The sequence below is a fragment of the Asterias amurensis genome, chromosome 5 (genome assembly GCF_032118995.1).
Source record: "Asterias amurensis chromosome 5, ASM3211899v1".
NCBI lineage: Eukaryota > Metazoa > Echinodermata > Asteroidea > Forcipulatida > Asteriidae > Asterias > Asterias amurensis.
The window spans coordinates 3,723,061-3,749,246 of record NC_092652.1 but is presented as its reverse complement, the minus strand read 5'-3'; the positions used below and the strand labels follow the sequence as shown (position 1 = coordinate 3,749,246).

At 36.4% G+C, this 26,186-nt stretch overlaps 1 protein-coding gene across 1 annotated transcript in view; it reads left to right on the top strand.

The window, feature by feature from the left end:
* Window positions 1–9,021: 9,021 nt before the first annotated feature.
* The window catches only part of LOC139937427 (NADPH oxidase 5-like), a 53,724-nt gene continuing 36,559 nt past the window's right edge, over window positions 9,022–26,186 (top strand). The window contains exon 1 of the mRNA XM_071932568.1: window positions 9,022–9,180. The gene's annotated coding sequence lies outside the window, so the exon portion shown is untranslated. The remainder of the gene's footprint in view (window positions 9,181–26,186) is intronic.

The window sequence follows — 26,186 nt, the reverse complement described above, 5'->3', positions numbered from 1 at the left end:
TCCATTACAGCAAACATATCGGTGATAGATCATACCCGCAAACTCTATCACTTCTCACACTGTATGGTGTGAGACCGCTAATACTCTATGCTCTCTTAAATTAACCAGTGTGAAAATATACATACACGACGGCAGCAGGGATTGGGTGCGGGGTCGACGGGGCACCGAGGTGCAAATCCCCCGTCTGTAATTGTCTATCGTCAAGTTCTTAAATAGCAGACATTGAGGAGTAAAGTGCTTGAGACGTGGTTTAAAGAAAGAGACTGACTACATGCCTATCGTTTCCTTTTCATTGTGTCGGGCTTAGGATTCGTTCAAAAGCGTCGTCGCCAGCCTAATTTCTACACCCCCGCTCCCCCACTATATTACACTGCTCTCGCGCTGCTGAATCTTTTTTTTTTTTTTTTTTTTTTGAAATACAAACTTAACGATGATGAAGTCTGAGGAATGGAGAAACACGATACTGACATTATCAATAAATACTTATGGAAAGAAAGATGATTTGTACGTTCCTTTTAAGAGGATTTTAGGTCATGTTTGATGAACCCAGTTGCTGTTTCCATGTTCTTTAATAATGAACGCAATTCTGCCCCGTAGCAATGTACATAGAATTCAGGCACGAACGCACTACTCATTCGTCAAACATAGAAAGTATTCAGCGACCAAAATGCACCCAAACTCTCTGCAGGCGTTATGCATAACGTTACCAAAGGACATTCTGTCAACATTAAGAGTTGTGGTTAATACTTAAGGTACCTAAAAGACCACTTCTTAAATTGAATTTTGTAAGAATAATCATATGGATTTAAGATAATTTAATTTGTTAGGCTTGTCCACTATATCGTAAGAAATTAATATTCCCCGTCATGGATTGTAGTTACGATCAAATAGTCCAGACAGATTCAATCATTATACAACGCTGGCCTGGCCTCACGTTACAGGGCAAGCTCTGTGGTCGAGGGGTTAATACACCTGGCATAAAATACTAAGGGTCGTGGTCCGACTTAACACTACAAGGCTATCTAATAATTCTCCTGAAGACGAGCAGAGTTTACTGTTCGAAACGTCGAGACCAAACCGGCTCTTTTCAGAGCCAACACTCCCTCAAAAGGATTTGATAAATGGTCGTACCGAAAGTTTACTATTTATAGTTGTTCTTATTCTTCACACTATGAAAAACTTCAAACACCATTTATCTGATATATGTTATCAAATCTGATTATAATATACATTTATAAGTTTGATTTTGGCTTCCTAAAGGCTGTTGCTTAAAGCTTACAAATTCACAAAATGTAAAGATAAGCAAACTCAGAGCCATGTTTGCATCTTGCAATCAGAGAGAAACCGTGTACAACAATCAGGGCGATATAAAAATTACGTTCAACATATTATGGAAAAAGTGTCCAATCAGATTGGTCACTTACAAATTTATTCATCAGAACATGGAAAGATTGGTTTATTTTCAGGGAAATTTCTGCAGAATCAGGTAGAGTTGGCAGTTCTGCAACGTGTTAGAAATATTTAAATGACACCCTTCTCATTTGTTATTAAACTGCAGATAACTTACAATGGAACCTAGGTCAGGGCCCAATTTCATGGCTCTGCTTACCGCCGATTTCTGCGCTTACGATCACGGTTCCCCGCGTACGCATGCAAGCGCCTAATTTCTGCGCTATCTTTGTAAGCGTAGAATGCCTAGTAACGCGGAGTACGCACGAGCAGAAGCAAAAATTCGCCGCTATCCCTGGAAATACGCTTGCCGTAAGCACAGAATTCCCTGCTTCCGTAAGCACCGATTCTGTGCTTACGGTAAGCAGAGCCATGAAATTGGGTCCTGGTCAGGTCCTTTTGCGCACGCTGGACCATTCCTATGGAATCTGTTGCCATCACACAATCGGGATAGTGACACTGTGGACACTTATGAAGACAAATTGAAATTTCATTTGTTTCAAACAGCTTTTCAATAGTTTATTTCTTTTGTTTTCCCGATGTTCCCTCTTCCTTCTGTTGCTTTGTTTATGTGTTCTTCTTTTCATGCGCTTTGAGCACCTTATTGAGTGGATATATGCGCAATATAAATTTCCTTCTTATTATTTGTATTATTATTATTATTAACTTCCAAGATGTGGAGGCTGGCCGGTGTGCGATTTTTTTTCTCCCCAAACGACATTGCAATATTTTCCTCCCCTGCCTGCTGTGATTGGCTCTTTTCGGCAGATTACGTCATAATGAAATTGGCCTGCACTTTTACCAAATCATTGCAATGTCGTTTGGGGGAAAAAAAGGTAGCGGCCGGTGTACCTTAGGGTTCAAATATTCATTTTCATAAAAATGTTTGAGTCGGCCTTCCCTAAATATCACATGGAAGAACGCTTGCTCATTGTACAATGTCCGACAGTACTGATACAAATTTGTAAAATGACTGATTGTTCTGGCGTTTATTAAGACAGCTTTGTGTGATGATTTATACACTATGATGTCGCCTAATAACACGTCGTGACAACACTTTATGACTACAAGACCATCAGTACAGGCCGTGATACAAAGTTGTCTGCCTCTTTGGTTTTTATACATTGCAATCTATCACTAAAACTGGATCATTCACGGTTTGCCTATTCATTAATTGGTCATTGAGACGGAAGAAATTAAGGAAACACAAAAAAGAAAAATACAATTTTAGACTTGGAGATTGCTGGTGTTGTATTAGAGACAGTTTTGTTGTTGTCAACGCTAGATCGCGCACCAAACAGGACGTGTAGAAAACATGATCAGAAAGTTCACAATTCCCAAAGCGGCTATTTACAGACGCAAATTGCTCATTGACATGCTACATGCATATCATGTAAAATGCAGGACTCATAAATTCTGCTTCATCGGGGCCCAATTTCATAGAGCTGCTTAAGCACAAAAATATAGCTAAGCACAACACAATTTCATAGTGTTGCTAAAGCACAAAAAAATATAGCTAAGCAAAACAAAATTAAGCTTACCAGAATAAGGTTACAAATTATGTCGCATGTAAAGTTTGTGACTGGTATCATGCTCAGTTCTGCTTAACGGACAATTGTTAAGCCATATTCTATCTGCTTAAGCATCTCTATGAAATTCGGCACACTTTAGGAGAAAAGGGGAGTCAGAAGTCATCCTCTTACAATCTCTCATTCAATTGTTTCACACACAGCTATGATGGATAACGAAAGCTCAGACAAATAATTATCGTAAATTATCAAATCGTCAAGTATTTCGCCTTTTATTTTGTTCTTTACCCACAACTAGGCCATCAAAGCACTTAATGATCACTTTAAAGCGGTGGACACTATTGGTAATTACTCAGTATAATTATTAGCATAAAACCTTTCTTGGTGACGAGTAATGGGGCGAGGTTGATGGTATAAAACAATGTGAGAAACGGCTCCCTCTGAAGTGCCTTAGTTTTCGAGAAAGAAGTAATTTTCCACAAATTTGATTTCGAGACCTCAAGTTTAGAACTTGAGGTCACGAAATCAAGCATCTGAATGCACACAACATCCTGTGACGAGGGTGTTTTTTCTTTCATTATTATCTCGCAACTTCGATGACCAATTGAGCTCAAATTTTCACAGGTTAGTTATTTTTATGCATATGTTGAGATACACCAACTGTGAAGGCTAGTCTTTGACAATTACCAATAGTGTCCACTGCCTTTAAAATGTACAAATTAGAGAAACAAGAAGACGTTTGAGTGTAAGCGTGAATACATTGGAGAATTTATTTAGAGTGTGTGCTGATAGCGGGATGTGAACAAAGGCTTAATTAACATGCTCTTTGAGAACGGAAACTAGACGACTAGTTGCTGTTAAGTCACTATGTGATTATTGTGTATAATGCATGGCTTCCCATGTCACTCGCATATGCATGGACCAGATAGTAATTAATTGCTCAGTAATTATCACCCTACTTAAGAACCTACTTGCGCATAAATATAAATAGTAATACATCAGTCCCGACGGCTAAATTAGTGCGGACATGTGGAATATATAAAGCAATACAAGTTCTCAAAAGAACATTATACCCAGTAAGTAGACACACTCATGGTGTTACCGCAAACCAAACAGACATTGATACCTCACCATGCAATGCCACAAATCACATAAGTCATAGAGAAACCGTAAATGACTAAAACGCGGTAAATTCGAGAAAATGCACGGCAAAACAGTTTGACATAATTGTAACAAAACCAAATAAAACACTAACACCAGCGGTAAGCTTAAACACGCGAAACACTGCTTAACAGATAGCCCATCGTGCTTATCGGCTAAACCTACGTGTTTATAACATGGCTGGATGCAAATAATATGGTATCAGGCACACGTCATGTTTGTTTAATGTTCTTAGAAAATATAATTAGCTGTTGCAAGTAAACAAATGGACCAAAACAAGTTGATGGCCTGACGTTTCGACACTATTAGAATCTTTCTCGAAGGCTTAAAGGATTTGGGTACTTTTTCAAAATGTCCATAGATTTACATCAAACTTACAGAGTTTGAAGATAATGATAGTGGAAAGCTTCCCTTTAAATATTACTTACTGAGGTGCTGTAGTCTTTGAGAAATGAGTAACAAAATGTCATGAAAATACGTTTGTAAATGATTAAAATAATTTTCGTCTCATGAGACGAAAATTATTTTCATTACATTGTTTTACTCATTTCCCAAAAACTACAGCACCCCAGCACGTATTATTTTCAGGGAAGCTTTCTACTACCATTATCTTCAAACTGTGTTAGTTTAGTGTAAATCTGTGGACATTGTGTTTTTTGTCCTACAAAAGTTACATAGACCCTTTAAAGACAACACGACAAACGTGAACAGGTTACCAAGTCTAACATGAGCGATGAAGTGGAAATACATGAATAGAGAGAGAGATAGAGAGATTCAGAGAGCACATCACAGGGAACAAACAAGGGGTAAACATTGACATGGAATCATTTGCAATCGGTTCATAATTATTATTATTATAATTATTATTATTATTTATTCGGCATAAAAACACATACAAAGTACAAACATATACAGTACAAAACAAAAGCCAGGGACATATGCCTGGAATTAAAAAAGTTTACCTAAAAACTGTAGTCTGAAGGCCTTCAATACCAATATCCCTGGCCATATATTAAAAGTCTATAACTATTTACAATAAATCTATCAAGACAGAAAAAGTAAAAATGCAAAAAAGCCCCTCCCAACAGGCAAATAATAAACTAAACCAGCAATAAACAAACATAAGAAAGAAAAATTGGCAAGAGACACAAAGGTTTAAAACGGTTCCTCTATCAGTTTAAAAAGAGTTATGTACAATGCCATTCTCAATACCATAAACAAGTTGAAACAATTGACATCTCGTTAGCGAACTATCATTTTATTTCTATATAACACTCCAGATGGTGTACACATGTGGGAATTCTCACTCCAGCAACTGAGGGAGTTTCGCCAAATGCCAAACCCCTTCGTGCATGCCTGTGTGTTCGTGATTGCCACCACAAACCCCGCTAAATTGTCAGTAGTAAATATAGCCTTGACATTATCGTATAGAAAGAAAAAAGAAGCTTTCCACTTAGCAATCTATTTATGAAGGAGGAATTAAATTGGAAGAACTCAGCGGTTGAACACGGGTAATTATTAAATACTCTCGTCAAACCATGTAGCAGTCATGGCCGACAACTTTCAAAACTTGGTTTACAAACGTTGAGGTGCTTACCCAGTGTAAATGGGTATTGTTTTAATAAATGTATTTAGAATGAAATTCTTTAGATTAGGTTCGCCATGAGAGGCAAAATGTTTCACAGTACGACGCCATTCTTTGAGGTACATACACCAACAGGCTTACTGGGGAAAATATTTTTCATGTGATGTTTGAGATTGTTCATAAGGTTAGGTGAGCATACAAAGCGGGTAGTGTATCACTGCTCGAGAGAGCAACTCTGCAGGAGTTAACGAACATCGACATGGGACTAAAGGCGCGGGAAATAACTACATTATCCTAAACTGTTGATCTCCAAATGTCACCAGGGTTTGAAGAAACTCTGTATGATTGTATTATGTTAGAAGAAGAAGAATAGGGTATCTGCCCGCAAGACTATCAAATAAACTTTCAACAGATGACAAAATCTTTTCCCGAGGAAAAAAGTGATCTACATAAATTCCAGGGTTCCCAAAATTCGAGGTTTCCTCTAAGCTGTATGGCATAATGTTATTAGAAGGAAATAATCATAGCCCGGTTTAGTGGTGTTTAAAGATGCAGACATTTGTGGGTGTTGTATAAATCACGTTTTAAATGGGTCAACTACATGTTGGGCAAAATAAATAAACTTACAAATTGTCTGTGAAACTATTCACTCAGTCTTGTCAATTTATTCTGCCATTTAAGTGTGGCTAGTGGTGGCAAGCTCTGTTGGTGCACGCCATTTGCTCACGTAAGCCACTGAGAATTAGCCCCTAGCGTCTCACTCACTTTAATCACCAAACTGGGGCGAATCGGTCAAATAAGCTGATCATATTTTGGATCGTTAAAGGCACTTGACACCTTTGGTAATTGTCAAAGCCCAGTATTCTGACTTGGTGTATCCCAACAAATGCACTAAGTAACAAATATGTGAGAATTTTGACTCAATTGGTCATCGAAGTTGCAAGAGAAAGAAATGAAAGAATAAAGACCATTGTTGCACAAATTTGTGTGCGTTCAGATGCCTAAAGAGGCCTCAGGCATAGTATTTAAATATTAATTGAGCGAGAAATTAACTCTTTCTCAGAAACTACGATACTTCAGAGGGAGCCGTTTCTCACAATGCTTGACACTATCAACTGCTCCCCATTGCTCGTTACCAAGTAAGTTTCTATGCTAATAATTATTTTGAGTAATTACCAATAGTGTCCAGTGTCTTTAAAAAAGTGTCAGTATTGCATGACTTGAATTAGTCACTTGAAGAGGTTCAACATTTTACCAAAAAAGGAACTAACCCTTCCAGAGAGTTGAAACATCCAATGATAACAAACATATCTTACAGTAAAGTCAAAAATATGTTGAAATTATTAGCACGATAAGCTGCTTTAATAAGCCAACGCTATTTACCATATGTACTTGGTTAAGACTTAATCCAATATCATTTTCAGAAATATTTGAGTGACTTACGTGTACATTTAGTACGTGAGAAAATGGATAACATTCGAGTCAGTACCACACTGAACTTGTTTCAGACCCGCATCTTTTACAGAATTATTAGTGTTCTTTATGACTCACAATAAGGTCTGATATAGGTTTTGTTTTATTGAACAGGTAAAGACCAATGTGTTACGTGTTCTGTGTGTACTCACCGTCAAAGTACAAAGTCCTCACAAACAATCCATACTCAACATCAAACATTTGTTTATACCGGTATTTGTCACCTAGCTGAGAAAAATGGGAAATAGCAAAGTTGTTCCGCATGCGTTTTTAAGTTTTTTTTTCTCCATATGATCCAAAATAACCAATATAGTCTTACAAGAGAACAAGTAGAACTCAATGGTTTGTGTTTGAACAACAACAGCAAGGTAAGCAGTTGGTTAGACTTGACTCAAGTCCCAATACCGTGCCATCTCCAGAAAACTTCTGTTTTATGTTGCTCTGCATTCCCCCAACATGTTCCATTCTCGGGACCACATTATTTGACGGCGAGCGCGCACTGTACTGTATGCTACGGGTTGTTTCATAGTAAATTGGCGTGGGACCTCTCACACGAGAATGGGACTTGAATCAAGTCTAGCAGTTGGTTGGAACATCATACAATTAATCTTCTTTGCGATGAATATTGAAGACTTCAAGTTTTGATTTATAATCTACTAACGACTATCAGGGTTCGAATCCTGTCCTGATCACGATAGGGACATGTGTGTCCTTGAGCAAGGTACTTTGTCATAATTGCTTCTCTCCACCCAGGAGTATTATATGCGTATAGGCGAGAGAGCTTTGGAGTAACGTGCGATAGTCTGGCATCCTGTCCAGGGTGAATATAAATATTCTCAATTGTTTAATGACAAGGGAACCGGATATCAACACCGGCTTTAATGAGCCATAAATGGCACAGCACAGACTATACTTTCCATGATTACTAAACACCGCATATCCAATATTATGTAACAATCAAATGATAAATGACAAACTCGGAATATTATTTTGACGCCATTCTTAATTACATGAATAATACCCTTCATCTTCTCCTAGATTTCTTTCTCTGGGTTGATCAAAATGTTAAGTTTATTAAAACTCAAACTCGTTTCAGGAGGGAAAAGTTAATATATTAAGAACAAAAGTTCACTCTTCTGTAACTACTACATTTATGAAAAAAAAGTTTTACAAAATTAAAAACAATACTTATAGCCAAAATTTACTTACATAAATTCACATTGTTAACACCATACCGTAGTAGCAACAGCAACTACGTGATATGATTGATTGAAACTACACGAAAACTACAGTCATACTTGTAAGACTGCAAATGTATAAAAAAAAAACAGGAAAAAAAAAACGCAAACAAAACATTAGAACATTTGAAAGATTAGGGAAAAGAAATCAACATAAGGTTGTACAAGCTTTGCGATGAAGGATTCCATTCATTCAAGAACATTAATATGCAAACATCTATGGGTGGATATTTTGCCAACATTCTTCGAATAACTCCGATAACTAAAATGGTGTTATAAATCGGTACCCAATTTTATTATTTATTGATACACAGGAGGTGATACCACGCTACGTCATCAAAGTAGCCAAGGTGGACTTATAACCAATCAAAAGCTTGCAAACAGAACACGTCATTGTTTTAACCGACCTCTCGTGTTTTTGCCGTTTTGTGATGACCGCGTACTCTCAAACAGTGCGCACGTGCATGCAGTGCTATAATACACCAACTTGAGCTAGCTGCCCCCTCCTTCACGTGCGGTTCTTAAACGTTACTCGAGCGTGTTGCAATAGTTTGCACAAGACATATCGTTGAGCAGATTACACACGGATACATCTGTACGCCTTAGAGGGAGATTTGCTACGCTATCGTAAACACACCAAGAGACACAACATGGTACCTAAGCCGGCGTGATTGCCACTGATTTGATGGACCTATAGCCCTGGACACGACATACGTTCTTCCTTCACTTCACAACATAGATTGGGGTAGGTCTTAAGTATCCGCCATTTTGTATTTATTTACCCTTTGCTTAATTAATGAGGCTCATTCATTAGTAAAAAATCAGAGTGTGTATACACGTATATCGTTAGCGTGTATTGTTGGGTTGAGAGTTGAATGGTACTACTGCTATAGCAGTGATTGTAATTTGAAACCTGTTCTTATTTTTAAAAGTCTCCTACACTAAGAAATATAAATGTCACAGTGTGTGTGTACATTGTATTTGTCAGTATGAGTCTTGTGTATTAATTGCCAATCACTGTAATGATGTTGGTCATTTCACCGATCATTATGTTGGTCAAGGATTTAGTCAATGCAGGACTACCGCTAACTTAGGGTGGTCAGAACTTGGAAAAATGGTCCTTGCTCTATGGTCAGAGATGCACATTGGAGTTACACTCATATTTTAAGGTATCGGTATTTGCATTCATTCACTTATTCATTCATTGACTAATTTATCTGCAGTAACTTTCCAATGAGTTATTAGCAGCCATGTCGAGTTTCAAGATTAAAGCTTTTTGTTTAAATTTGAATAAAAAAACTAACCAAAAACCAAAAATCGAAAATAAAAAATAAAAAAAGCTATTTATTTTTTAAATTTGAATAAAACAATTAACCAAAAACCAAAACACCAAAATAAAAAATAAAAAAGAAAAATCAACCAAATAAACGAGAATAAAACTCGACCAACTGAACCTTTGTTCATTAATTTCAACCTCGACTGTATAGTTATGATAGATAAAGACACAATTGTATATACTAAAGACATTGGACACCATTGGTTAGTGTATAAGACCAGTCTTTTCACTTGGTGTATCTCAACATATGCATAAAATGACAAACCTGTAAAAATTTGAGCTCAATCGGTCGTCGAAGTTGCGAGATTATAATGAAAGACAAAACACCCTTGTCACACGAAGTTGTATGCTTTCAGATGCTTGATTTCGAGACCTTAAGTTCTAAATCTGAGGTCTCGAAATCAAATTTGTGGAAAATAAATTCTTTCTCGAAAACTGCATTACTTCATAGGAAATCGTTTATCACAATGTTTTATATCATCAACCTCTCCCCATTATTCGTTACCAAGTAAGGTTTAGCGCTAATAATTATTTCGAGTAATTACCAATAGTGTCCACTGCCTTTAACTCATTTTAAAATATGTTTAAAATGTTATTTTAAAGTAGCAGTAACTCCGAAATTCCTGTCCAGCAAATTGGAATAAGTATCTCATCACATGATTGCTGCTTCATAGACCTTGATCTATGCCAAATTTCTATAGAGTTCCTCAATGACAAACAGGACTGCACATGCAGCTTACAATGTGTCTTAGTTTAAATGTCAGTTATAAAGGTTGCACGTAACTCTCGCGGCCAGTTGCGGAAAGAAAGAAGGGTTCAAAACATCACGTTCGTCACCCTCAAAATTTATATCGGCCATTTCCAGAGACCACATCTCTCTTCCAATCGTACGCACACAATAATTATGCCCTGATATGACATTTTGGCGAGTGCTTAATCCAGTCTTAGGAATACGCGTCCCTGCTCGACCTTACAAGTGCCGTTTTTTTCTTCTTCTTCTTGGCTTCTTGGGTTTAGTTAGGGAACTGCATTACAGATGTTCGCGTATGTCTTTCGAGTCGATATAGGCTGTGTGGGGTTCGTCGTGACTTGGCGAAGCATTCCGCCGGAAGCCTAGCTGACCGTAACGGCACTGGCGACTTTTCATTATCAATCAGCTCTATCTGCCCAATTTGTTTCATGCAAATTAATGTTAGTATCTTGTGGGAAAGTAAATTAATTTACCTCGTAACGCCACTTGGCAACTCGTGTCCAACTTAATTCAGAATTCCCTCCTTGATGTTTAGATATGTACTTTCATTTTTTTGTACATCATTAAAGACACTGGACACTCTTGGAAATATCGTCAAAGACCTGTCTTCTCACTTGGTGTATCTCAACATATGCATAAAATAGCAAACCTGTGAAAAATTGAGACCAATTGGTCGTCGAATTGCAAGATTTTTATGAAAGAAAAAACACACTTAAGTTGTGTGCTTGTAGATGTTTGATTTCCAGACCTCAAATTCTAAATCTGAGGTATCGAAATCAAATTCGTGTAAAACTACTTTCTCGAAAACTACGTCACTTCAGAGGGAGCCGTTTCTCGCAATGTTCCATACTATCAACCTCTCCCCATTACTCGTTACCAAGTAATTTTTTTTTTGCTAATAATTATTTTGAGTAATTACCAATAGTATCCACTGCCTTTAATACTGCTCTGTAAAGGGCCTTGTGTCGTGGGGAAGCTGTGGATACGAGCAACCATTTACAATAAATGCTGATGTTGAGTGGTCTACTGCTGAGATGAAGGGATGAAACAAACACGACTTAATGCACTGTATGTGTCAGTGAAAATAAAGCCTTTGAGTGTTTGGACGGTCAGACCAGGAAATCAAGAATTGAAAGTGACTTATCGCTTTTTACATTTCTGATTTTTTGGTTAATACCAAGTAACTCTATAAGTTTGAAGAAAATGATATCATAATACTATTATTCGGGGATATACATAGGTTATGTGATGGAGTTTATTTTAAAACATATCGGACAGGGCGATATTTATAAAATTCAATAATTTCCAAGGATTCAAAGTTAGTATAGAGATTCGAGATTGCGTTCTGTTAGATTTTTGATACTGAAAATTGCGCAACTCAACTGAGAATTCTGTAACATGAAACACATGAAAATGTAGAGTGAAACGACTCATTTAGTGTAAAGTTCATATTTATAATTTGCACATTGCTTTAAAGGTACTGTACACTTTTGGTAAATGCTCAAAATATATATAAGCATACAAACTTACTTGGTAACGAGCAATGGAGAGCTGTTGATAGTATAAAACATTGTGACAAACGGCTCCCTTTGAAGTAACGTATTTTTTGAGATAGAGAAATTTCTCACTAAACTATTTGAATCTGACAAATAAGTCATGCCTGAAACCTTTGTTTCAGGCAACTGAAAGCACCAAAAAATTGTGTAACAAGGCCGTTTTTTTCTTTCATTATTTTCTTGTAATTTCGATGACCGATTGAGCCCACATTTTCCCAGATTTGTTGTTTTTGCATATACAAATGTTGAGATACACCATACTGGTCATTGACGATTACCAAACGTGTCCAATGCCTCGAAATTGCGAAAACAACAAAGTAATAAAGTAAATTTTCAAAAGCAAAGAGAGTAAAAATGTTGTCCTCAAATGAATGGACATTGGCAATTCCTCTGATGTGTGCTAGCAATGCGAACTGTGTGTTCAACTGTAAAAATGACGCCCACAAAGTTGCACTGTGGAAACGTCAAGTGTTGACATCCTTTAACTTCTTGTTTTAGAGGACAACGAAGCGGATAATTCGTATATCTTTACGGAGCGTGTACAGGAATACGTGGACTGCAATGACATTATATGACCTTGTTCATATTGTAGACTATTTATTATCTTGCATAAAGAAAACATTAATTATCAGTTCATCGATCCATGATCTATAATAGGTCATTACACAAAAACGCTAGGGAGTTGTTATATGTAGACCTTTCTATTACAACGTCACAGCCGGAGGTTAGAGAACTATGGAAAGCCATAAATGCAAAATGAAAACTGATGGCCACAGTTTATAACTAAGATACGAACTTTAATCCGTCACTGGGGAAATTAAAAATTGGCCTTGAAGCAAACAGTACAGACAAAAACACTACTATCCCAGATAACAATAAACGGACTGATCGATTACAAAGAAACAACTGATTAAAGGAACACGTTACCTTGGATCGGTCGAGTTGGTCTTTGAAAAGCGTTTGTAACCGTTTGTTATAAAATGCATATGGTTAGAAAATATGTTTTAAAAGTAGAATACAATGATCCACACAAATTTGCCTCGAAATTGCGTGGTGTTCCTTTTACATTGCAAACTAACACGGTCGGCCATTTATGAGAGTCAAAAATTTGACTCCCATAATTGGCCGACCGTGTTTGTCGACGAGGTAAAAGGAAAACCATATGTATTTTATAACAAACGGTTACAAACGCTTTTCAAAGACCAACTCGACCGATTCAAGGCAACGTGTTCCTTGAAGTATAAAAATATGTCACACATCTATTTAAAAAAGTGTTGAATTTCTTGGATGCGGCGCCACCAATCATTGGAGATATTTTAGTTATTTGAAAGCTTGAAAACAAATATTAAATTTGGTCAGAACATCTGCTAACACGATTGAATGTTCATAAAATTATGCACGAAATGACAAATCTGTTAAACATTTGGACTCAATCGGTCATCAAAGTTGCAAGAGAATAATGAAAGAAAAACACCTTTGTTGCACAATTTGTATTCTCTAAAAAGCAGTGGACACTATTGGTAATTACTCAAAATAATTATTAATATAATATCTTTCTTGGTGACGAGTAATGGGGAGAGGTTGATGGTATAAAACATTGTTAGAAACGGCTCCCTCTGAAGCGACGTAGTTTTCGAGAAAGAAGTAATTTTCCACAAATTTGATTTTCGAGACCTCAAGTTTAGAATTTGAGGTCCCGAAATCAAGCATCTGAAAGCACACAACTTCGTGTGACAAGGCTGGTTTTTTGTTCATAGTTATCTCGCAACTCCGACGACCAATCGAGCTCAAATTTTCACAGGTTTGTTATTTTATGCATATGTTGAGAAACACCACGTGAATAATACTAGTCTTTAACATTTACCAATAGTGTCCACTGTCTTTAAGACGCCTAAAAAAGGCTTCAGGCCTGAAGTATTTTAATATTTGAGTGAGAAATTACCTCTTTCTCAAAAACTACGTTACCCTTCTCACAATGTTTTATCTATCAATAGCTCTCCATTGCTCGTTATCAAGGAAGTTTCTATGCTAATAATTATCTAGAGCAATTACCAACAGTGTCCAGTTTCTTTAACCTATTTTCCAATCGGTTGGTTTTCATTAATTGGCTGTGGAATATGACACTAGCAATGACCTTGAATGACAAGACCAATTGCATTCTTAGAAGTGCAGTAACGGTGCGTTGATACTTCCTACAAGTATTTCAAATATAATAGACTCCATTTTGGGGTTTCTTGGATTGCTCTGTGGTATTATAGCAGTATATTGTGCCGCAGAACCTTGTTAAAGCCAGTGGACACTTTTGGTAATTGTCAAAGACTAGCCTTCACAGTTGGTGTATCACAATTTTATGCATAAAATAACTAACGTGTGAAAATTTGAGCTCAATCGGTCATCAAAGTTGCGAGATAATAATGAAAGAAGAAAACACCCTTGTCACACGAAGTTGTGTGCGTTTAAATGGTTGATTTTGAGACCTCAAGTTCTAAGTATGAGGTCTCGAAATCAAATTCGTGGAAAATTACTTCTTTCTCGAAAACTATGGCACTTTAGAGGGAGCTGTTTCTCACAATGTTTTATACCATCAGCCTCTCCCCATTACTCGTTACCAAGAAAGGTTTTATGCTAATAATTATTTTTAGTAATTACTAATAGTGTCCACTGCCTTTAACCATTGCATGGTGCTGTTATGCAGAAGGAATAGGTCTCATAGTCCCACATACCTTGCAGGAAAATACTGTTTGTGCGCTTATAGAAACACCCGTATTAAAGGCAGTGGACACTAATGGTTATTACTCCAAATACCTATTTTCATAAAACCTTACTTGGACACAAGCAATGGGGAGAGGTTGATAGTGTGAGACATTGTAAGAAACGGCTCCCTCTGAAGTAACGTAGTTTTCGAGAAATAAGTAATTTTCCACGCATTTTATTTCGAGACCTTAGATTTGGAATTTGAGGTCTCGAAATCAATTGTGTCCACTGCCTTTAAACGCCTTATAAATGTTGTTTATAATTATGCTGAGAAAAATCAATGTAGGCCAAGCATTTTGCTCAAATGGCAATGGATGTGGCTTAAGATGCTGATTTGTATCAACGATTCTTAGCTTAAAAATGATGGACGACAGCCAGCCAAACTTACTAAAGATTTGCTTCAAAGTAATAAGCACGCACAAAACCGAAACTAAATATAACATCCCCCGTGTTCACCCCACCTCTAAATTCAGTAGACCACCTCTGCATGTCATTGCACCAAAACAATTAATTTACTTTTAAAAATATGGAAATATTATTATTTAATCACTGGACGAGTCCGTATCATCCATAAATCACAACAGCTTTATTGACTACATTTATATATAAAATGTAATTCCAGACATAGATTGATACGAGGCTTGGTATACTAATGGGTATATCAATAATTGTATATCACATGAAGACTGGTTATAAAGAGCGCCGTAACTAGAGTAAACGGGCACAGGGGGCGCACCATTTGTTTTTATGAAGGGGGGGGGGGGGGGGGGTGTACTTATAACCGATGAATACTGTAGTTTTCAACTGCATTCTCCTAAAACGATCCGTCTTTCAGCGCCGTATTACGTCAGAGTTGAAACCAACGGTTCTTTTCAGAACCACCCCAACTCATTAGAGATAGTCGTTACCGCAGACCTTTCCATATCGTATTTCCACCATGCAAAGTTTCAAATCCTACTTACGTCATTTACTTTTTTTGAGGGAGGGGGGGGGGGGAAATATTATTATGGGTCCCCCATTATTAGGGGAAATTAACATGGGCTAGAGTATAGGAAGATGATTTATTAGAGAACACTATCAAAAGAGGTTTCTTCACAGTTTGCTTTATGGGGGGACAGAATGTCCGGGATGGGGGCAGAATCCGTGCCACAGCGGCATTACGCTTCCGTGCTATAAAAAGTCCAGATTTCAACTGGGGGCAACCGGGAGGGTGGTATGGGGCGTGTGTGGTGTCGAACATCAATTGTCCCATCCCACTAATGGCTAACGATGTTTTAACCTATTGATCAAGACACACAAGGACATTGCACTAAACAGGTCTCCCTGAACAACTCACGTACTTGTGTTTGTTGTGTAATTTAATAGTCAATCGAAAGAAAAAGAATTGGAACATCTGTCGTTCTACAAATAGTGTTGGATGTAATTTACACTTTCATTAAAATGTTCACAGCATGGCTTAGGATAAAAATGATTGTATTTTATGTAAACAAAAGTAGGCTTATACACTTTCCTTGATCCGCCATAACACCAAAATAGTCAATTTGTACAGAGTAAGTAAACTGAAATTGTTTCCACTAGAAGATAAAACTAATATTAAGATATGTTTCAATATTACAGACACTGGACACTATTGGTAATTGCCAAAGACCAGTGTTCTCACTTGGGGTATCTCAACATATGCATAAAACAACAAACCTGTGAAAATTTTAGCCCAATCGGTCGTCGAAGTTGCGAGATAATAATGAAAGAAAAAACAACCTTGTCACTCGAACTTGTGTGCGTTTAGATGGTTGATTTCGAGACCTCAAATTCTAATCTGTGGTCTCGAAATCAAACTCACGGAAAATTACTTATTTCTCGAAAACTATGGCACTTCAGAGGGAGCCGTTTCTCACAATGTTTTATACCATCAACCTCTCCCCATTACTCTCTACCAAGTAAGGTTTTATGCTAATAATTATTCTGAGTAATTACCAATTTAATTGTTTGTAAAGTCTAACGTCATAATATAAATCACTTTCAACATCGACAGCTCATCTTAAGAAGAATCTTAATATATATGATTTGAGACATTGCGTGGTGAGGTATCAATACATACTTGGTTTTCGGTGTACCCACTTGCTATGAATCTTGAAGACAAGGTACACGTAATTACTACAAACAAATAATAACTTAAAAACTGACTTGGTAACGAGCATTGGAGAGCTGTTGATAGTATAAAACATTGAGGGAAACGACTCCCTCTAAAGTAACGTAGTTTTAGAGAAAGAGGTAATTTATCTCTAAAATATTTAAAGACTTCTAGCTAGAAGTCTTTTATTCCTATCTGAAAGCACACAAATTCGTCCGACAAGGGTGTTTTTTCTTTCATAATTTTCTCACAACTTCGATGACGAATTGAGCCCAAATTTTCACAGGCTTGTTATTTTATCATGGGATACACCAAGTGAGAACACTGATCTTTGACAACTACCAAAAGGTACATGTTGACTTAGATCGGGTGAATTGGTCTATGAAAAGCGTTTGAACCCGTTTGTTATGAAAATCACTTTGTATAAAATCATTTGCAAGAAAATACGGTAGTCTGGTGCGATGCCAATATAAACACAGAGATGAACTGATTCATTTTTCACCACTGGTTTCCGGTATATTACCATCTAGCTATTTGTCACGTGAACAGAATGTAGTTCATTAGCAGTTGTGTTTTGTGCATGCATTATAGTTTTTATAGTATAAATAAGTATAAGTTGTTTGGTAGGCTATACAACTAATTAATTATTTGATTGCAGATTCAATGGATTAATATATATTTTCCTGTGATTTCATGCACGTAAAGTGAAGCGTTTTGAGATTTTATGTCAAACGCTATATTATCAAGAATAAATTATTTATATTACATGTATATACAAACGAAAAGACTACTTGCCGACGTCACGCCAGTCTAGCAGATAAATATTATTTATTTAACAATGAGTTTTACCGTGTACAGTATTGCATGCTAAGGACTGTAATGTCAGTACAAGTGCAATATAATTTATATGGATTTCATAAAAAGTGCTTCTGCATATTTTTGAGCTCGTGGTAAACAGAGTGTTTTTTTCAAGAGTGGTCTTTGTTTGGCAAAAACAACACATTCACTTACTAAATAAAACCTTTTCTTGTGGATTTTGATTTATTATTTTCAAGTTGGCTACGAATTTTAAAATTCAATGACCTTTTGATCATTATAAGCCGACGGTACATAACGTTACCTAGTAGCAAATGCGCACTGTTTCAATGTTCTTTTTTTTACACAATTTTAATCTGGCTCGTCACTCACAATTTCTTTTAACAAGTCATTATGGTGACTGGCATTTCTTGATACCGACGCACTAGTTGTATTGTTGCCAAATAAAACACTAAGCTGGTTTCTAAAGGTTTGGAAGAGCAATGACTTCATACTTGACAATAAGGTATTGGATACAACGCAAGCTGGGTCTTAATATAAAGTGTAGTTATACAACACAACGGTATATGGAGAGAGAATATTAATTAAAACGCCATACGGTTAAAAGCTACTTTCCTTTTTTTAATACGCCACCAAGGCTGATACAATAAAACCTCGATGGATTTCATAGTTTGATTTTAAAGGCACTGAACACGTTTGGTAATTGTCAAAGACGAGTATTCTCACTTGGTGTGTTCCGACATATGCAAACAAAAACAAATCTGTGAAAAATTTGGGGCTCAATTGGTCGTCGAAGTTTCAAGAGAATAATGAAAGAAAAACACCCTTGTTGCACAATTATTTGTTTTAATAAAAATGTTTTAGGCCTGAACTATTTTATAATTTGAATGTGAAATTACCTCTTTCTCAAAAACCACGTTACTTTTTTTTTTTTTTTCTTTTTTTTTTCCAAATTTCAACAGCTCTCTCCATTGCTCTTTACCAAGTTAGTTTTTTAAGCTCACAATTATTTTGAGTAATTACCAGTAGTGTCTCTGACATTGGTCCAAACAAAAAGCTCTAGTCACAGTCAGTTGATTTAAGTCAACTACCTATTCGGGGCGTCAACAAGAATTAGAGATGCAGTTTGATAACTAAAATCTATACGAGATTTCTGTAATCTTTCAGTGAGGAAATAAATTGTCGTTAAAAACAAACTACAAAAACATGTTCTTCTCACACTAGTCTATTTAATGGTTTAATACTACGTCGAGCATACAAGACGTAGGGGTTGGGTCTATGGGTTGAGACTCATCATTGTTTTAAAGGCAGTGGACACTATTGGTAATTGTCAAAGACTAGCCTTCACAGTTTGTGTACCTCAACATATGCATAAAATAACCTGTGAAAATTTGAGCTCAATCAGTCATCGAAGTTGCGAGATATGAATGAAAGAAAAAACACCCTTGTCACACGAAGTTGTATGCGTTTAGAAGGTTGATTTCGAGGCCTCAAGTTCTAAATCTGAAGTCTCGAAATCAAATTCGTGGAAAATTACTTCTTTCTCGTAAACTACGTCACTTCAGAGGGAGCCGTTTCTCACAATGTTTTATGTCATCAACCTCTCCCGATTACTCGTCACCAAGAAAGGTTTTATGCTAATTAATATTTTGAGTAATAACCGATAGTGTCCACTGCCTTTAAGATAAGAAAATGTAACATTGTAGTGTAGTTTTCACCCACGTATAGTTTCAGATGAACCCACTGAACTAACATTGAAATTCATTGTTGTTCTTGCTTCATTTTATTGACCCTTTTACGATCGCTACTGGTTCTATAAAACAATAAAATGTTGGAGTTTATACTTGCAGAACACATTAGGTAAACATCAATCTAGTTAACACCCAACAGACGTTGATTGCTTGACTAGTTGGCAAAACAGCCTTCAATTATTGGCGACAATGCAACGCCTCGAACATTATTGTTATGTGATTTCTCCAGTTACTTATTGCGCTCATCACAGTAATCAATATTCAATCAATACTAATATCGAATAAGTATTTAGTACTCGTGTCTGACGTGGATTGATTTTAGAGTGGTCTAGTCTGGAACCAATTAGAGACTCTTGGCTGAAGGTAGGCATCTAAGGTAGCTATATATGTTCAATACCCTGGTAAAGGGACAAATAAGTTGAATCTATTCAACGTGAAAAATGTTTTCAGACTAACCTGGGAAACAATATTCGAAAGTATTCAATTCAATTCAAAATTCACATTTATGTCCATACTTCTCGAAAACAATACAAATCCATGAAGTGACCAATAAACAAGGCTCTATTACAAGATAGAGAATATTATTAATAAAGTATGGAGACATCATCTAAAGAAGCCGAGGCTTGTGGTAAGATGCTATGTTAAGTATGTCTCTAGAGGAAGCCAATTTTAATTCCATGGGAATTACAGAATTGCTTTTGCTACATCTGCCATTTTTGCAATTTATTCGCATTCATCTGTCCATTTCGGGTGAAAGTTAGAACCTCTCAAAGTGTGTCTAGATTTTGAAGAAATTCCATTTTAAAGCCATCTGAGAATACCAGTTTTGTTAATGGTACATAAGCCAACTTTGCTATTATTTCGCCTTTATTTTATTTATTCTGGATGGATTTTTTATCTTTTTTTTTAAATGTGTGTATAGACTATTTTGCTATTGGAACATCTGCCAGCTTTGCATTTGATTCGTCTTTACCTTTCTGTTTCGGATGAAAATAGTTAAAGGCCACTTTTAACAGATCTCGCAACCAGTAAGGTTGATGTACACTATTATACATAGCCTTTAGACAGAGTTAAAAGAAATTGTGAATGAAGTTTTAGAATAAAAGTTATTGTTTTTTGGGGTGTTGAATGTTTGATGGGTCATTGATGGCTGCTTGACTACATTGTGATAGTGAAGGAGGCCCATCATGCTTAGTGATCGTTATTGGAGGATGCTTGGGTACTGCAAGATTATTATATTATGCAATCATCAGATCCCAGCAGACTCTACTAGTACAGTTTACAATCTATATCGTTCATGTTATCTTAATGGTGTTTGTAAAATGACATTACTGTCTCAACACTCGATCATGGAATGTAATTGCTCTGCTGAACGATAACCGCTAATCTGCAAAAAGGATTTCCTTTGGTGAAATTGTTGCATCAAGGTCGTTATTATGTAAAAGCTTTTGTGAGGATAAAATGTTTCGTGAGGCTTGAGACCGTCTCATAGAATGCTTCATATTACTTGGAACTGTTTTAACGATGTTTAATGTAGCCAGGGGTGGATTTCACAAAGAGTTAGGACTATAGTCTTATCTCGAATTAGGACCATTTACTCGTCCTAACTTAGGACTATCCATGCAATTTGTATATCTCCTATATAGGACTAGTCCTAAGTTAGGACTAGTCCTAACTCTTTGTGAAATCGACCCCTGGACTGGCCTGGTTTTTGTCCATCAATTAAAACAAAATAATGTGCATAAAATGAGTAAATCGTAATAAAAATGTAACCGATATGTGATGTTGCTTTGGGTTAGCTATACTTCTTCTCGAAAGAAGTTCATCTAAAAAGTTGTTTTTCGAAACAATTATCGGTCAAAGTAACTGAACGAAGACAACATCATAAAATCTAGTCTATTAGGCCCTATTCAAATTACAACTAGGCATTGTTTCACACAGTGTATATAATTCTGGTTTCATATGAGACGTGAAGAGGTTGAAGGTGAAATAAATGCAGATTTGTAAACAAACGTTATGCAAACATGCAGCCAGAAAACACGATTGCAAACGTTATAACGCAATGCTGTTTTCCATTCAATTCAATTCACTTCAATTCAACGACAGATCATTTCCATATTTTTGAAATATGAACATACACGTAAATATAAAGATGGTCTATTGAACAAAGAGGTCAAAGAACTGGTAGAATAATAATTAAAGGAGACACAATGATAAAAAGAGACAAATATATTCAAAAAGACAAAGTCTTGTACAGGAATGCCTTATAAACAAAATACTGGACTTCAGAGCAGAACTTCAGTTACAACAGAACGGCAGACAAAAGCGAACAGAGGACAAACAAAATAAAGATGACGTTATTTATACGAGCTAGGACGGAACAAGAGGAAAAACCATAACTAGAAACTAAAAAATTACTTAAACCAGAACTGCTGTTTTTGTTGACGCTCAAAAAGATAGTACCTTTGACATTAAATGAAAGCCTGTACATTAAGAACAACCAATTTGTATTTGTAATAAAACAAATTGCGGCTTTTTTCCCAATTTGTTCTAATGATTACTTCCACCAGTGTACTTTGATGAAACCCCCCAAGGGCATAATCAAGTCTAGACTTGGGTTTCATTGTTGTTAACAATTAGTGCTCACAACAAATGCTTGTACGGGCAATACATTTACAGGAGGTCCACCCCCCACCCCCCCCCCCCCCAAATAGAACGTGACTGATGGCATGAGGCCAATTTAACAGATTTCATTACGCAAATAAAACAAAGATGTTTTAGAGGTTTTGTAAAGTTGCCTGGAGGTACATTGCAGACGACTGAGCTTGTTAGAAAAGTTGATTGGAAGGTGAAGAAAGAGGCGAAATTTGTAATCAAATATTTGATTGTACAGTCGTTTCAAACTCATGCATAAACCCAAGCGTCAATGTTATTAGTTGGCTTTATTTAGAATTCGACTGTTATTAGCTGGCATAAAATTGACACTTAATTAATCAAAAGTGATAGACTGAATACAACTTGACATAAACACACCCAGCCAGCACCCAACTCCAATGCTTCAAAGAACACGAACAACTAAGATACTTCCCGCCAAAATTTGGATCCCTCAAGCACTACTTAAGCAGCATCACCACTGACATTCCAGCTTTCTCCTGAAGACAAGCAGAGTATACTGTTCGAAACGGCGAGACCAAACCGAATATTTTCTGAACCAACACTCCCTCAACAAGAGCAATCACTACATGGTTGTATCCGCAAGTTTACTAATATTTATACACAGTTGTTATCCTGATGAGGTAAAAGTGATTTTAATGAAGAATTAAAGTCAACACTTACATCCATTAAGAATGGTCAACTATTTGTTCCTGCAATAATCACAACGCTATGGGATCTACCAATGAGTTGATACATGATTTTATCGTGTATTGATTGCCATTTTAAGGATTAATCATATTGATAAGACAAAAATGATATTGACAAGGGTTAAACTAATATCGATAAAGCCAATCTGGCATCGACAAAGCCATCTTGATTGAGGTTTGAAGTTGATAAGTTAGGCTATCTTGATGTTGATAAACCAAATCTGAGATTAACAAGGTGACTGTAAAGTTGATGAGGTAAATCTAATAATGATAACGCCGATCTGATATTGATAAGGCTGATCTAATATTGATAAGCCTAATCTGATTCCAATGACACATATCTGTTATCAATTAATCCATATCAGTTTTTCAGTTATTTAGAACAACACAGATATTCGATACCTTCCTGCATTGAACGCACGGATGCACAGATCATCTTCAAGACATCTGCACTACGTTCAAAATTTGTGAACCTGTCAGTTACAAATTGGATGATGCAATCTTATTATACACAACAGTTGTAACACAATTTTGCTAGATTCATTCCCTTGTGTGTATGAACAAATCCAAGTTTGATTTAAACAACAACACAATAAAAAAGAACTTGTTAACATGGTATTACCGCAAATCTTATACTTAGTATTTTCTACCATGCATAGCCTTAAAGGCACATGGGTTGGAGTTCACAAAGAGTGTAGACAAGTCTTATCTCGAGTAAGGACGAGTAACTCGTCCTAACTTAGGACGAGTAACTCGTCCTAACCTAGGACGAGTAACTCGTCCTAACCTAGGACGAGTAACTCGTCCTAACCTAGGACGAGTAACTCGTCCTAACCTAGGACGAGTAACTCGTCCTAACCTAGGACTAGCCTGAAGGTTCCTAAGACTAGTGCTATGTTCTTTATGACATCGACCTCTGGATACCTTTGGTAATTGTCAAATACCAGTTTTCTCACTTTGTGTATCCCAACATGCATACAATAACAAATCTTTGAAAATTAGGACTCAATTGGTTATCAAAGTTGCAAGAGAATATTGAAAGAAAAAACACCATTGTTGCACAAATTGGTGTGCTTTCAGAATAAGTGTATTATTTGTGTGAGAAAATGCCTCTTTCTCAAAACTACGTTACTTCAGAGGGAGCCGTTTCTCACAATGTTTTATACTATCAACATCTCTCCATTGCTCGTGTTTAGTTAAAATGTCATGCTAACAACAATTATCTTGAGTAGTTACCAATAGTGTCAAGTGCTTTTAACTAGCAAAACAATCAAAATACATTTTACTTCATGGTGTCACCGCAAACTACTGACTAGCAATACGTAATAACAGACAGACTCTGCTTATATGGGTTTTTAGTTCGACTGATACTTGAAATATATTATTGATGATTGTCTCACATCAACTCTTCTTTCCTCCCGTCGTAGGTGAGAGACAGGTTTGAAATCGGATACATCTTACAATCCGATGACATCTGTACTTCATTGAAACCGTGGGTTTAAAACAAGTCACACATTTCTTCAAGGGGGGGGGGGGGCAATAGACCTTTATCACGGTGTGATCATCTTGATTTTACTCCATTCCAACTCATTGTAACCAAACTGAGGCTGGACGAAATAAGAGTCTGGTGCCCTACGCAAATAATGTTAACATTCTATACTGTTATTGGAAACAGGGAACGTGACCAAGGTGTTGATAGCGTGATAAATGTCTATACAATTCAACGCAGGACGTTTAAAGATGGTTCTCGAACTCATCTGTTAAATACAGTGTCATTCCTAACTAATAAGTTAAAATTCTTCCAAGTTCCCAAACTGATTTCCATGAGTTGATGTACTTTGGTTAAGTGGTAACAATTAGCGGAATTTGGTCAACTCATGTGACATGAAATGACATGAGGTTTTTCCATCATTAACATCCACTGGAGCAGATCTTATTCTCACTATATACATCGTTGATTTCAGACAGATTTGTAAATATGTTATTCACAGTTTACATGGACACTGTTATCAAGTTGATAAGCTATCACACTGTGTTGCAATAACAATGATGAAACATTAATGAGACTTGTCTAACGGCAACTCCAACTGTTGATAAATTAGGTTGGTGTAATTTATCAAAACCTTGACGAGGTTTGTACAAATTAAACTCACTTTATACAACGGTTTGGCTCTTCCTGGCCACTGAAGTTAGTGCATTATTGGTCTATACACGCACTGCAGGCAAGCGTAAGGGCAATAATGTTCGGCCCGTGTGTTGTACAAATGGCAATATTGTTGTTGCTAATTAGTACGTAGTTATGACCGTAATTGATTGAGTTTGAACACGAAGCGGTGCTGGTTGATCTGGACGTTTACTGCCTTAATTAAATCTGTCTGTATCAAGAATGGTACAAAAACTTGACTAATCGAAACTCTTGATTATGCAACTTAATTATGCTTCAGTAACAACCCCTTGTAAAAAAAAAAACCGCAGTGTAGTGGAAAGTCAGTTGTGATTTTATTTTAAGGAAAAGCATATTTAAAGCCATTGGACACTTTCTGAAAAGAACACAAAATTAAAAGTTCACAGATTTTCAAATTACCTACAGAGTTCACAGAAGGTAGTGGTGAAAGACTTCCCTTGAAATATTATTCCATGAAATACTTTACTTTGTGAGAAAACATTAAAACAATTATCAACTATCGATATCGAGATAATAATTTATTTTAAACACATGGGGAAACAAGGGTGGGTTTTCCCGTTATTTTCTCCCGACTCCGATGGCCGATTGAGCCTAAATTTTCACAGGTATGTTATTTTATATTTAAGTTGTGATACACGAAGTGGGCCTTTGGACAATACTGTTTACCGATGTTGTGCCATTGCTTTAAGGAATGATAAAGATACAACGCAAGGAAATCCAAAGAAAACTGGGTAAGATACATCAGAAGTAAGAATATGATTATGTTTGAAGGTTATAAACGCAAAAAAAGAAGAGTTTTTTGTTTGATTATTTTTTTATAATCAATATTATGACAAGACTATCGAGATCCAATTCTGAATTGATCATTCTTAGATTCAGGGTTGAACATTGTTGTTTGTTGAAAGATCAAGGAAAGTGATCTTTTGAGTCCCCACCCACATAAAATTATTTTCATAAACTACCCATAGGCCTATAATTCATTAAGCGTTTCCCCTTTACCAATTCCAATAGTAATTGTTCCAAAGGGAGAACATCACATTTTATGAGGAATTGGAAACAATGAGACTGAGGTCAGAACTGAAATTGGTTTGTCTTCTTTAGTCATTTCC